Source organism: Odontomachus brunneus, unplaced genomic scaffold (assembly GCF_010583005.1).
Source record: "Odontomachus brunneus isolate Ranch 3 - 2012 unplaced genomic scaffold, Obru_v1 Obru_scaffold_137, whole genome shotgun sequence".
NCBI lineage: Eukaryota > Metazoa > Arthropoda > Insecta > Hymenoptera > Formicidae > Odontomachus > Odontomachus brunneus.
In genome coordinates, this window is record NW_022639587.1 from 284,548 (window position 1) to 297,227 (window position 12,680).

A 12,680-nucleotide genomic window follows, 5' to 3' on the forward strand; every position below is an offset into this window, starting at 1 on the left:
TGGTACGCGTGACGGTATGTCAGTAAGATATCTGTACTTTTTTCGAGACTGAGTATATACAGTTTAGACGCACGTGTGTGCGTGTACGCGTGCGGGCACATGTACGATTAATTGCGACATCTGGACAAGCGGGCCACTGTGACACAGCTCTTTATCACGAGAAAGATTTGCGATTTATCGGCGCGGCTGCGAAATTATCTCCGAGTTTCGCCTGCTAATACGGTCCCCGCAAAACGTTTTCTTATTAGTCTATTTGATCCCGTTCCCACCTATATACCGGCGAAGATTAAATGGGCTCGCGCGGCAATTTGTGGATCGATAGATTTTAACGCACTTGGCAGACCTCGCCGAGCGGCATTGGACTGTTTCCAAGCGGAGCGTTCTGGAAATGTAGTTAGCCTGCTACGTAATTGGTATTCTTGACGCAAAAATTCATTTACGGAATCGTCGAGCGTAAAAGGAGAAGCGCGGGATACCTCAAATAAAAAGCACGAGCATTTAATTTCGTAAACCGTCCTAAATAAGATCTTGATGCTTCGTTCAATTTTAATCCGTAGCTGTTTCGCTGCGCGCGCATGCGTTTTTATTTGCATTCGGACGTTTTATCACCGGCCAAATATTTGACGCGCATCTAATTAAAAGATACATCCTATCTCGCGGCTAACTCACGGCAAAGAGAAGAAAGCTGAACGACAATCGGGAGAGGGAGGAGGGGTTACAACCAACGCTACTCCGACGTTTAATTTTGCAAAACCTCATGTGTCGCGCCGGCGAAATTCCGCGTCGAGGAGCGGTCGCGGTCAAGAGGTCGTGGGAGGATAAGCGACAATGTTGCTAGCAGGGATGCTTTCTCGCGCATGCGAATTCTAACGTAGTTTCAATAAAATATTACATTTAAAATAAAAAAAGATATCACACTGAGTACTTTATTCAGATTTTTTAATTATATGAATTTTTTTTAATATAACTAATACTGATAATGGGCTAATAATATTAAACTATTTTCAACAAAAATATATATTTGTAAGTATAATTTACAATAATATCTAGTAAATATTGAGTATCAGTTACATCATAATTATGTTATAATTTCTCCCTCAGCAATGTAAATGTAACATGATACATATGTTGTCATTGTTGAGTGAAAAATTATAATATAGATGTAATGTAAGTGATGTTTGGTGTTTATTGATATAAATATATATGATATATACAAATATAATATAATTGATGGTTGTTTACTAGGATATTAGTGTAAATTATACTTATAAATATATATTTTTATTAAAAATAGTTTAATATTATTAGGCCATTATCAGTATTAGTTATATTAAAAAAAAATCCACATAATTAAAAAATCTGAATAAAGTACTCAGTGTAATATTATTTTCTTTCAAATGTAATACTTCATTGAAACTGCGTTAGAATACGCATGCGCAAGAAAGCGTGTCTGTTAGCAACACTGATAAGCAACCGCGAAAATATTCACGAAGTGTGGATTTCGCACGGCGAAATACAGCGTCTACCCTCTTCGCTGACCAAAATGGTAAATGCGCGCACGTTTACACGACGATATAGCCTTTAATCAACGTAACTTCGCGCAGGCCACTCGTCTTCCGGGATTCTTTAAACACGCGCGTCGAACGAACGCAAATCGCTCTATATCTCGCGGATGTAATTACCGCCTTGAACCGGAATTTACGTCCGCCGCGTTAATGCAGAGGCAAATATTTACGAGCGGCTTGCGCCCGCTAGGAATCCTCGCCCGCCAAAGGAGCCTAACCTTCTCTCTTTTTCGCTTGCCAGCGCCGATGCATATTTGTCAAAAGTTATTTATACGTCTGCCCCATTGTCTGAGTGCTTTAATGAAAATATCCTATTATCCCTTTCGCTCTGTTTGCCGTGCTTCCATTCTTCCTTCGTTCGACTACTATCTCACTGTGCTCTGCTCTCCTTCTCCTCCTCCTGCTCTTTCTCGTTCTCCTCTCGTCGATCTTTTGCATTATACTGCTTCTCCATCACAGTCGAACGAAGGGAATGAAACCGAGTGTCTCTAACGCGACGCCTTCCACTCCCGTTGCTCCCGTTGCTCCTCTATTCCCTTTTTATTCTTTCTCTCATTTCTCCTCGGCAGTTTGAAGACGCGTAATACCTCGTGTACGCACGCGGCTTCTGACAGAGTGCCTTGTCTGCTATCTGTAATTATACCGAGCTTCGTGCCGCGACTGCAGCAGCCTCCTGTTACGAGAACGAATTAAAATAAATCTCAAAGATAGTGGCCGCTGGCTCGGTGAGAGCGAGAAAAATCTTGTTAGCCGACATCGTGCGAGCTCTTTATAGAATATTTTGCGAGCGGCGAATGCGGGGAAAAATTTACGTGTTGCAAAAATGGTTGCGCTCCGCTTCTGTGGGTATTTTGTGATATAATGCAACACACTCCTTCTGTTATGTCTACTTGAAAAATGTAGTTCAATTTGCCCGTATATAATTATAAAATCCAGTTAGTCCAATTTACGTATTAAAACTTTCCATCAACAGAGAGTATTCCTTTCTTTTATGATGAAAGAAATAAGTACACAAAGAAATATACTTATTTAAAATGAATCTGTAAATAGTCACTGATATCAGTTATAAGTATAGTACTGGTCAGTTTCAGTGCTATACTTATAGCTGTAAATCAGTGTATATTTACTGCTTTCAGTGATGTTCTACTAATTCACTTTAAGAGAGTACTGCGCTCAAATAAATGTTATTTGTTTCGTATTTTAGTTAGTTTGTATATTCGCAAATTTATATTCACAGATTGATCATGAGCATCAAATTTATTCAAACTACACTCTAAATCCTACGTGAAAAAACAGTTTGGTTCGATGATTTCTAGTGAAATATGAACAATTCAGAAATTCCGATTGAAATTACCAGAGTTCTGTTTAAATTAACCAAAAATCTTGATAATCCAGCCTGAATTCTGATAACTTCAATCGGAATTTCTAAATCGTTCATATTTTACCAGAAATTGCTTCATCCGATCAAACTTCTTTTTTCCTGTGTAGTAAACATTTCAATAAAGAATATCGAAATAAAAGGAAAATCGGTTTGCTTACTATATAGAGCCAAATTATCTTTTCTTTCGATTTTTTTCGAAAAAGTTTTATGATATTCTTGGAAAGAGAATAAGTTCTGCTTTTGAGTAAATGATAGTGGACTTTTTTGAAATTTGTGATGAATATATTTTTAATATATTTTTATTATCAAGAACATATTCTTTGAGGAAATCAAGCAATATTCAAAGGAAAGAAAGTAAATTGAGTTTCATCGCTTTTCTTAGCAGTAGAATGATATATGAGTTGTTCGAAAAGTACATAGCCTAACGCTAAAATAGCTCGAATTTGGCCAAGTCTTTATTACATTTCAGGACCTTCCTTTATTAAGTTAAGTATATATGTAGAACAATATAGTGTAGTCTATACTGTCATACTTAACCTAACAAAGGACGGCTCTGAAATACGGTAATAAGGATTTGGCTAAATTCGCGTTACCTTTACACTGCAAAGAATTGGATGTTAAATTTAACACATCCCATGCATGCGAGTGAATTTATATTCACTTTAATGTTTTATTTAATTTAATACAAGGCAATATTGTATTAATTGTGTTAATTTGACACAAGGTATATATGCAAACAAATAATATAACAAAAATTAACACAAAAATGTAACACTCGGATATTATCGTGTTATCTTAATACTTAGAAGCGGTGAATATAAGCTCAGTGCAGAATAGTCAAAAAAGCAAAAGACAATATGTTAAATTAGCACATGGATATGTTACAAGTTTGTACACAAACGTTAAATTCTTACACGGATTGCTTTCAATATAAATACAAAATTATATAAAATATCCTGGATTCGGAATCTCGATGTAGAAAATCTCTGAAATAATGCCCTATATAAAAACAACAAAATAATAGAATCAATTTACAGAGTGACACGGTAATCGCTAGATAATATTTATTTACCGTGTTGTTATGTAAGTTTCTTGACTCACAAATTTCGTAATGTTTGACTTTGAGACGCTCTGGGTGAACTATTCCGATGCTGGTTGCGAATACATAAGATTGCCATCGATATATATTTGGAGATCTAAGTCGAGTTAATGATATTTATTGGGTTTTCTTGAAAACTACTTGAGATTGATATTGAAATTTAATTAAATATTATTTACATTTAAAAAATGTTTTTAAATTTTTTGAGCAGAGTTGATAGATAACTTTGTTCTAACTTAGTAACTTGACTTCTAATTTATGTTTTGACTTTCAAACAGTTTTATACATTGTTTCACTCTAAATTTATTTAGGATGAACTCCATAACTCTCGTTTCCATCATCTTGTAATGATGACTGGAAAATGGGGATTGTGTTCGTATTGATTTTTGGAGTTGTTCATTTCCCTCCCTCCTTGTCTCTGGTTCAAATATGATACACACTTCACGAGCAAAATAAAATTATGATTTTCTTCGTTTCTTCCAACAAGGATTACATGAATGACACCAAATGACGTCTACAAAATAACATCATGCGTGTTATTAACAATAAGATGTATTTCGTAAAGATTAATTCACGTTGATAAAGATCCAATATAGGAACGTTTGTGTATTACTTGATGATTATATAGTAAATTATTTACTATTTTTGTGCGCACTTCCTTTTAATATTTACTTTTTCATAGGCCGTCTATAGTTCTAATTTATAAATGCAAAATATTTTTTGTATCAGGCTATTATTTGAACGACCCTCATATCTCTCTGCGTGTTAATTTTAACCGCATTAAAGTTTCATGCACACTATATCGGGTTTGATTCTTTATTTGATTCTCTATCACTCCAAAAAGATGTAATCCTGAAATACTTTTAATACGCGTTTTCTCTTATAAGCGCATAACAAGTCACCTCGTATTCCCGACTATGCCTCGTATTTCCCGACAGGAAATTAACACCACTACTTTTACCGGCATCGGGAGAACTGTCGGCGTATGTGTTTGTTAGTTTAAATCTCAAAACTGAAGTCAAATCCGGCTTTCCGGATGAAGAGCGGATATATTCTGTTTTAGTTTGACTTATTACTGTTTCGCGCCCGCCGAGTTTGTAGTGCCGAACAAGAAATAAAAATCCGGCTTAGCGTTTCGAGCGAACTATTGGCCGCCCGGAGACAAATTTTTGCGCGATATTGGAATTCTTTTTCCTCGTTCCTCGTTCGGCTAATGCGATCTCGATAAAGAGAACAGAGGCAGCGCGTTCGATCAAAGAGGTAGGGACGCGTCCCTTTTGTCGAGTGGGGTGGGAGAGAACGGGCGCGCAATCAGGAATCCTTTCACGGTGACTTACAGGGATGTAGCCGACCCTCGCGTTGTATGCAAATCCATCTGTACTTGATTATTTCGATTCATCGTTGATGGACCCATCGACTGATCGAGCCGATCTAACAGCGAGCCGGAAGAATAAAATGTTGCCGTGGGTACTGACGAGTACGCGAGTTCCTTTCTCGTACCGTTAAAAAAAAGTACGTAAAGCGATTGGCGCAGATAGTAAGACTTCGACTTTCCCCGTTCCGGCTGGAAAGTTATTGTCGTGAGATTCGCGCGTCGTATATGCGAGTAGTCATAGGTTTACATCGTGCACTTAATACACGTACTAAATAGTAACTTTTTATTAAATAATCTTAATATCGACGATATATATAAACAGCGATATATTAAGCTGGTATAATATTCATCAAGAAGACGTATCGATTGAATGCGTTGTGGTGGATATGCATTGTCAATATTAAGATTATTTAATAGAAAGTTACTATTTAGTACGTGTATTAAATACATGATGTAAATTAGGCCATAAACTAATGTGACTAGATTTCCCAGCCCCAAATTCGACGTATCATATATATGTCGAGTAAAGTGGAGGGAGGGGAATATCACTGAAAATTTATATATATAATGTTATATATATAATATAATATATAATATATATTACATTTATATATGTTAGGGCATTGATATACCACTTGAGTTTTTGTTCCAACGCGGTAATAAGTAGAATGGTAGCTGATGTGTTCTGTGTGAATGCCAAAACAGTTGTTTAGTCAAAAGAATAAGGTTGTTATTAATGGCGGGGAAAACATATATATATCGAGACATGTGTATATTGGTAGCGAAAGAATCAAAATTACTAGAAGAAGAAACAAAACTGCATTTGACAGAGCTGTGAAGTTTTTCGAAAAGGTCTTTCTCTTTATCAGAAACACTTTAAAAATTCTCTGAATCGGGACAGTTTGGCCGAATTCGGGAAAAGTCGACGTTTTGGGTAATATTCAAGAAAATCCAGAACAAAGGGTGGAAAATCGGGACTGTTCCGGGAAAAGAGAACGTTTAGTCAGCTTACATAAACCTACGTTTTCGATATCTCCCATTCATCGCAATACCTCTTGTTTCTCTCTCTCTCTCTCATTTTCTCTCAAAGTGTGCTTTTGCTAACTCGTCACCGGAATTATCGATAAAATTACTCGTCGCTGAAATTGGAGTCTTATCCGATTTCATGTCGCAGCCGGATGTCGTAAATTTGAGATAACGCCATCGTAGCGTCGCGTCATCGTCGTCGTCGTCGTCGTCGTCATCGCGACGGTCGTTACTCGCCCTGTGAGGTCACGCGACGGGCGTTTGCGCAGCACGGCTGCATCACGGAAATTGCAGATTGCAAATTGAAGCGCGTGGCAAGAAGCGCGTCGGTGGCAAACAAAGGGGTAACAACAGCGAGAGTGCAGTAAGAGTATACGTGGCTCGAATTCGGAAGCTGTTTGTAATTGGACGACCGCTTTGGTGCGATGAGGCGCGATATCTGTCCGCGGATGTGCGTCTTCTCGTTTGCGTCGTGTACACTCGACGGCCGATTTTGTTGGAAGCAGCACGCGCGCGGCCGATTCCGCATGGTTGTCCTTTATTGGCGGCTGCGAAGCCGCTGCGGCCGTCTCTACGAGAGGGCGAACGCGCTCTCGCTCTCGTGCAGTCTCGCTCGCTCGCTCGTTCGTTCGTTCACTGTTGTGTATATATGTGTGCCGTAGGAAATTGAAAATACTCGAAATTCCCGTGATGCGGCGAGACGTGATAACGTGTCTCTTGAATGCGAGAGTGATCCGCTTTCGGCGGCGGGCTGTTAAAGTAACGGCGCAATTGCGCGCGAGAGAGAGAGCCTCTACCAAACCGTACAGTTTTTGTTTGCACTTTTTACTCGTCTTCCCGTGCGAGCGCGCGCGTCCTTTATCCGCCGCTTCGCTCGGATGGCGTCTGACGCGCGAATTTGTTGCGTTTTAAATAAAAGTCAGTCCCGGCGCGCCCGCTGCGAATAACACGATCCAACGCGTTCATTGCCGAAGAAGAATGCGCATCGATCTCGGCTCCGCTGCGAACGGCGAAACTTGTAACGTAGCTTAGAAACGCCTAGCATTCGGCGGCAGCGGGTATATCGCGCAGCGCGAGCGTTTCGATTGGACGTTTAGACACGTTGAGTGGCAGGAACTCGGCCGAGGAGCCCGGGAAGGGTCGTCGAAAGGGAAGGATAGGGTGAGAAATAGGCAAGAAGTAATTCGGCGAGAGACGGGGCAACCCCGCAGCCGCTGAACTTTCTCGATTAAAAGTTAATTACCTTTCGGCTAAGACCGCAGAATTTCAATCGACGGGCGAATAATTGCTCCGCGGGTGGAATCCACCGCGGAGCGGGGCAATTAACAGAATAAACATTTAATCTCGTCCCGCTCTGCGCGAGTTCCTCGATGATGCTATAATGATGTCAACGATAAATCACTCAAGGCGCGCTTTGTCGATAAGTGCGTTTTCTTCCGCACGGGACGTGACTGGGACGGTGCGGTTTCACGAGTCGCGCTTCCTCGAGAGTGCGCGCGATTTTTTTTCCTTTTTTCTCTCTTTCTCTGTTTCTGAGGCAGTTGCGGTTGAAAGATGCGCGTCGCGTACTTCCAAGGCGTGAGGAAAAATGCGTTACGTCGGACATTTGTCGGTGGTGTCGGATTGTACGACTGCACGACCGAATGAATGTTTTGGCCGGCACTTTTAGTGCAATGAGATCGAAGCCGAGCTCTGGACATTCCTCCGTCGTAGATATATCGCGGACTGCTGCGTGTCTCCTCCCTTACCGTGAAATCTGTTAAAACGCACTTCTGGCGCGAGATCGCTCTCCCGCCTGGAGAGACGACCGGGATAAAGAGCCGGCCGGCCAAAGAGTCTTTTGCGGAAAAGACTCCTCCTATTCGCACTGAACGCTTCTTACGCTTCGCCCGCACGAAGAAGCAACCGAAAACGGCACGGCACAAAAGGAATGGGGAAGCGGGTCTGAAAGGACCTTTCAGGTGGAGCTCTCGGCGGCGAGCGGCAAAAAGTACAAGATAGGCGCCGGCATGGGGAAGAAAAGCGCGAGAACGAACGGGCGAGCGCGAAGAAACTCGTAAGATGTGAGACGAAATTAGCAGATATTGCTGGGATACGTTAAATTGAATAGGAATTCCTCGGACGGGGGATGGAGTTCCACGGAGGAGACATAACTCACTCGCAACTCCGGCTGGAACTCATAGCCGTACTATTCTCCTCCTCATCGAGGTTACCGGCGTACCCACTCCTCTGTTAATTCGCGGGGCGCCCGCAGCGCGACCCTCCACGAACGCGAGAGAGAGAGGGGGGGGGAGGAGAGGCGAGAAATGGAGAAATCCACGTTAGATTCGGGGCAGAAATTCGGTACGTGCCTGCGAACGATGATGTTGACGGGATCATTTAATTAACAGCTGCAACGGAGTCCGCGTGCCTTAATTACAACGCGGTCAATTATGCAATCGTCAAAGCGCAACGGAATCGGTTGAATTGTCGCTCCGCTGAGTATATCCTTCCGGCGAAAATCCTTGCTCTCGCGCACACACCGTCCTCTCGCGCCTTACCTCTCTCTCTTCGCGATCCTCAGTTATAATCCTTCCTCGGTTCTTTTATCGCGAAAATAGGTCTCCGAGGAAACGAGTCTCCTTCTCTCTCTTGCTCTTTCTTTCTATCTTTTTCTCTCTTTCGCTCGCTCGCTCGCTCTCCTTCTCCTTTTAAACGCTCTTCGTCCCCCGGGATTTTTTAACCGGCGGGACTCGCGTAGGACGACGCTGGGGCGATTTTCATCGGGCATAACAAAAAGGAGAGACGGCGGATCGCGAAATCACAAGGTGCCACCGCCACAAGGTACGTGGATAGGATTCGCCAGAACTTTCTGAGAATCGTCTGCTTTTGCTGTCAGTTGCATCGAGTCGGCGATGTTGAGCGAATATTTGCTAAGGCTGGTAACTGAAATTCGTTCCGCGCTTTCCGGCTGGGCGATTTAAGAAGGGATGGTGTAATTCCGCGGAAAATGCACGTTCGGAATACCGGGCCGCGGAACGAAATGTTCCGTGCGGTGTTCGGGTCGATGATGAATCGGTGTTCGCGGCGTCCGGAATTGCCTATGTAAACGATGCACGATTTTACATGCCCGCTGTAAACGAGTAAAATTAATGGCTCCGCCGCAGTCACAAAACGCGATGTCAATGAACGACATAACGTGTACTTATGCCTCTGATAAGTAGAGCTACGTAATGTCTCTTTGGAAATAGTTGGAAAATAATATAAGGCGAGTTTTTTAATTCATCGATGGATCCATTGCATGATGCGTAAATACAGCGAAACATTGCATTTGCGCATCATGCGATGGATCCATCAATGAATTAAAAAACTCGACCATATTCCTACATATCGAATTCACATGACAGATGCGACGTTAATTTTTTTATTTTCTTTCGGAAAAATGTGATATCAGGTATATTGTAGTGTGTATTAATTGACACTTGGCATTAACTCTTTGAGCCATAGTGCGATGTCAGCGTCTCACCTAACATCTTTTTTACTTTCAATAATTATAATAAACTTATCTCGGCAAACATAGTTGATTATATATTATTACTATACACTCTCATAAGTAAAAAATAATGTGAATGTTTAATTATTAAATTATCATAAACAAATAAAAAAACGTTAAAAAAGATATTTTCTTCAGACAAAAATCATTTGAAAATTAATTACTAGGACTCGACATGGCAAAACATTAATAGTTTATCAAGAACAGCTAACAGTATTTCACAATTTTTTTTAGAATTTTCTGCGAGCTCTATTTTTTATAAAAAACTATTAAAATATTGATAATATATTTGTGATGCAAGTTTTTTATTAAAAAATGTAAATATTTCTTTTTCATATCGAGGAAACATCGTCATTATTTACGGATAATTCTAAAAACGGAATTTTAAATTTTGAAAATTTATGGTTATCATATGGGACACGCCAATTCGGATTTTAATTTTCTAATTTTAAATTCGTAATTAGCAGCTTCGAAATTCGAAAATATACCAAGTTTGAAGAGACTTCACCGAGAAATAAAATGTATAGCTCAAAGGATTAATTGGCGTTTTTAAATAATGTCGCTCTGTGTAACATGAAGTAAGCGAGAAAAAGAGAGGGGGAAAAGAGAGAGAGATTGCTATTTTTAAGGTAATAGAGTGAGGAATCGAAGCGTAACACGTCTATATAAATTGCTGAAATAAGTAAAGCGTAAGTATAGAAAAAAGGAGTCCTATAAACGAAACGCGAACGAGAGAGACTTAAGCAGGATTCCCGTGTCAATCGGATTCGAACGGAGACAGCGCGAAGAGAAGAGGAAGGACTGAGAGGTAGCGGGGAAACGGGGTCGAAGGGAATCAAACGCGATCGAGGATGCGACAGAAGGGTTGCGGGGCATTCCGACGCTTAAGGAAAGAGAACAAACAAATCGATGTGCAAGCATTTCATCTTCGCCCTTTTATCGACGCCCGCTCGGCTTTACGACGTGCATGACTTTTACTCCCTGCTGAGAAGATTTAAGGCAAACTTGCAACGCGTTTCTCGTCCGTCCCATCAATCTGTATGAGCCCGTCGATATTTCTCATACGTTCCCGCTAGTAGTTATCGTATTATAAATTGTCGGATTTTTGCGCTCGTTAACCCGGCGAGCATAATCGACGCGAACGAACCCTGCACGTCTTCGTCACGCGCGCTATTTGCTCGCAACAATAATTTATCTCGCGAAGCAACAACGTAAATTTCCTTCATCTTGCGACAGATCCGATGTGTGACAGATCGCATTCTGTTTCTATCACGGTGTGCTTTGCGTTTTTTTTTTTTAATTTTTTATCGCGGAATGAAGATGACAAGGCTGAGCGCGAGCGTTAATTTCTCGACTAAACGTTCAATCAGCATTATCCGACACTAAATAAAGACAACTTCTAATTCCGAAATCCGGCATGCATTGTGTGTGTCTAGTAGAAAATCCATTTTTTATTCAATCACCGAGCAAAAAAAATATTTCGTTTCGTTAGGGGTTGATACAGCAAACAAATAACAATACAGACGTTGGCAACCTATCAGAATTTTATTTTTTTTACCTCGCTTCGGCAAATAATTGAATTTATTTCTAGATACAGCGAGAGCTTTCCTATTTCCCAGCCGTGGGGATACGCTCTCCCAAAAAAGCTCTTCATTCGACCGAGCGTTTTTCCCGAGCGCCTCGAAAATTGTGAGCACGCGTGCACGATGGTCGCGGAGCGGATACGGGAGCGACAAGTTAGCCGGCTTAACAACCGTGGGGCAAAAATATTATTAAAATCGCACACTCAACGGCGGCGTTTCCGAAGGTGGAGTGGCAGGCGAAAGTAGCGGGGAAATGGTGAACGACGAACGGAATGGTTATAATAGAAGATGGAGAGAGCGGAAGATGCGAGAGCAAATCCGACGGGACCGCTCGGCGCGGCACTGCGTTTTCACAATTATTCTCCAGCAGTCGACGAAGAAGAACAGAGGCACGGAGGACGTGTAAGGGCGAGGGCGAGGGTGAGAGAGCGAGGAGGAGAACGGAGGAATTCCAAGTGAGTCTCCCTCCGGGATAGGAGGGCTCGGCGGCGGTAAAACTCTCGGTGAGCACTTTTGTTAATTAAATGCCGTTGTTCGGTTCAACCGGGCTCCTTTGATCGAGTTATCGTTTAAACAGCGTTCATTTAACAAAGGGCCTGCCCCGGCTAAGCGGGCAGGGACTTAAAAAGCAGCCCCTGCGCAAACATATCGAAACCGCCGGCATCTTTCGCTAATTAGAGGCAATTATCACTTCCGCGCTGTCGCTTCGGTATTCGTACGTGTATCCGTCATTACGAATTAACCCGCACGTACGCAGAGAGAGAGAGAGAGAGAGAGAGGGAGAAAGAATCGCCTTTTATTATGTGCTCCAGGACATAGTCCCCTAAAGTGCAATATTAACAAGTTCACCGTTAACCATTCCCACATTACTGTGTACATGCCGATCAAAATATAATAATAAAATGTAATTACGAATAAACAAGAGTTAATACAAATAATAAAGAATTCCGCAATAAGTAATGTTACAATACATAACAAAACTGTATGCCCAAAAGGATCACAATCTCCAAATTCTGATCTAGTCAGCATAGCAACAATCGATAAAACTTATTCCTGTCTCTCCCTGTCTCTCCCTGTCTCTCCCTATCTCTCCTTGCCTCTCCCTGCCTCTCCTGTCTC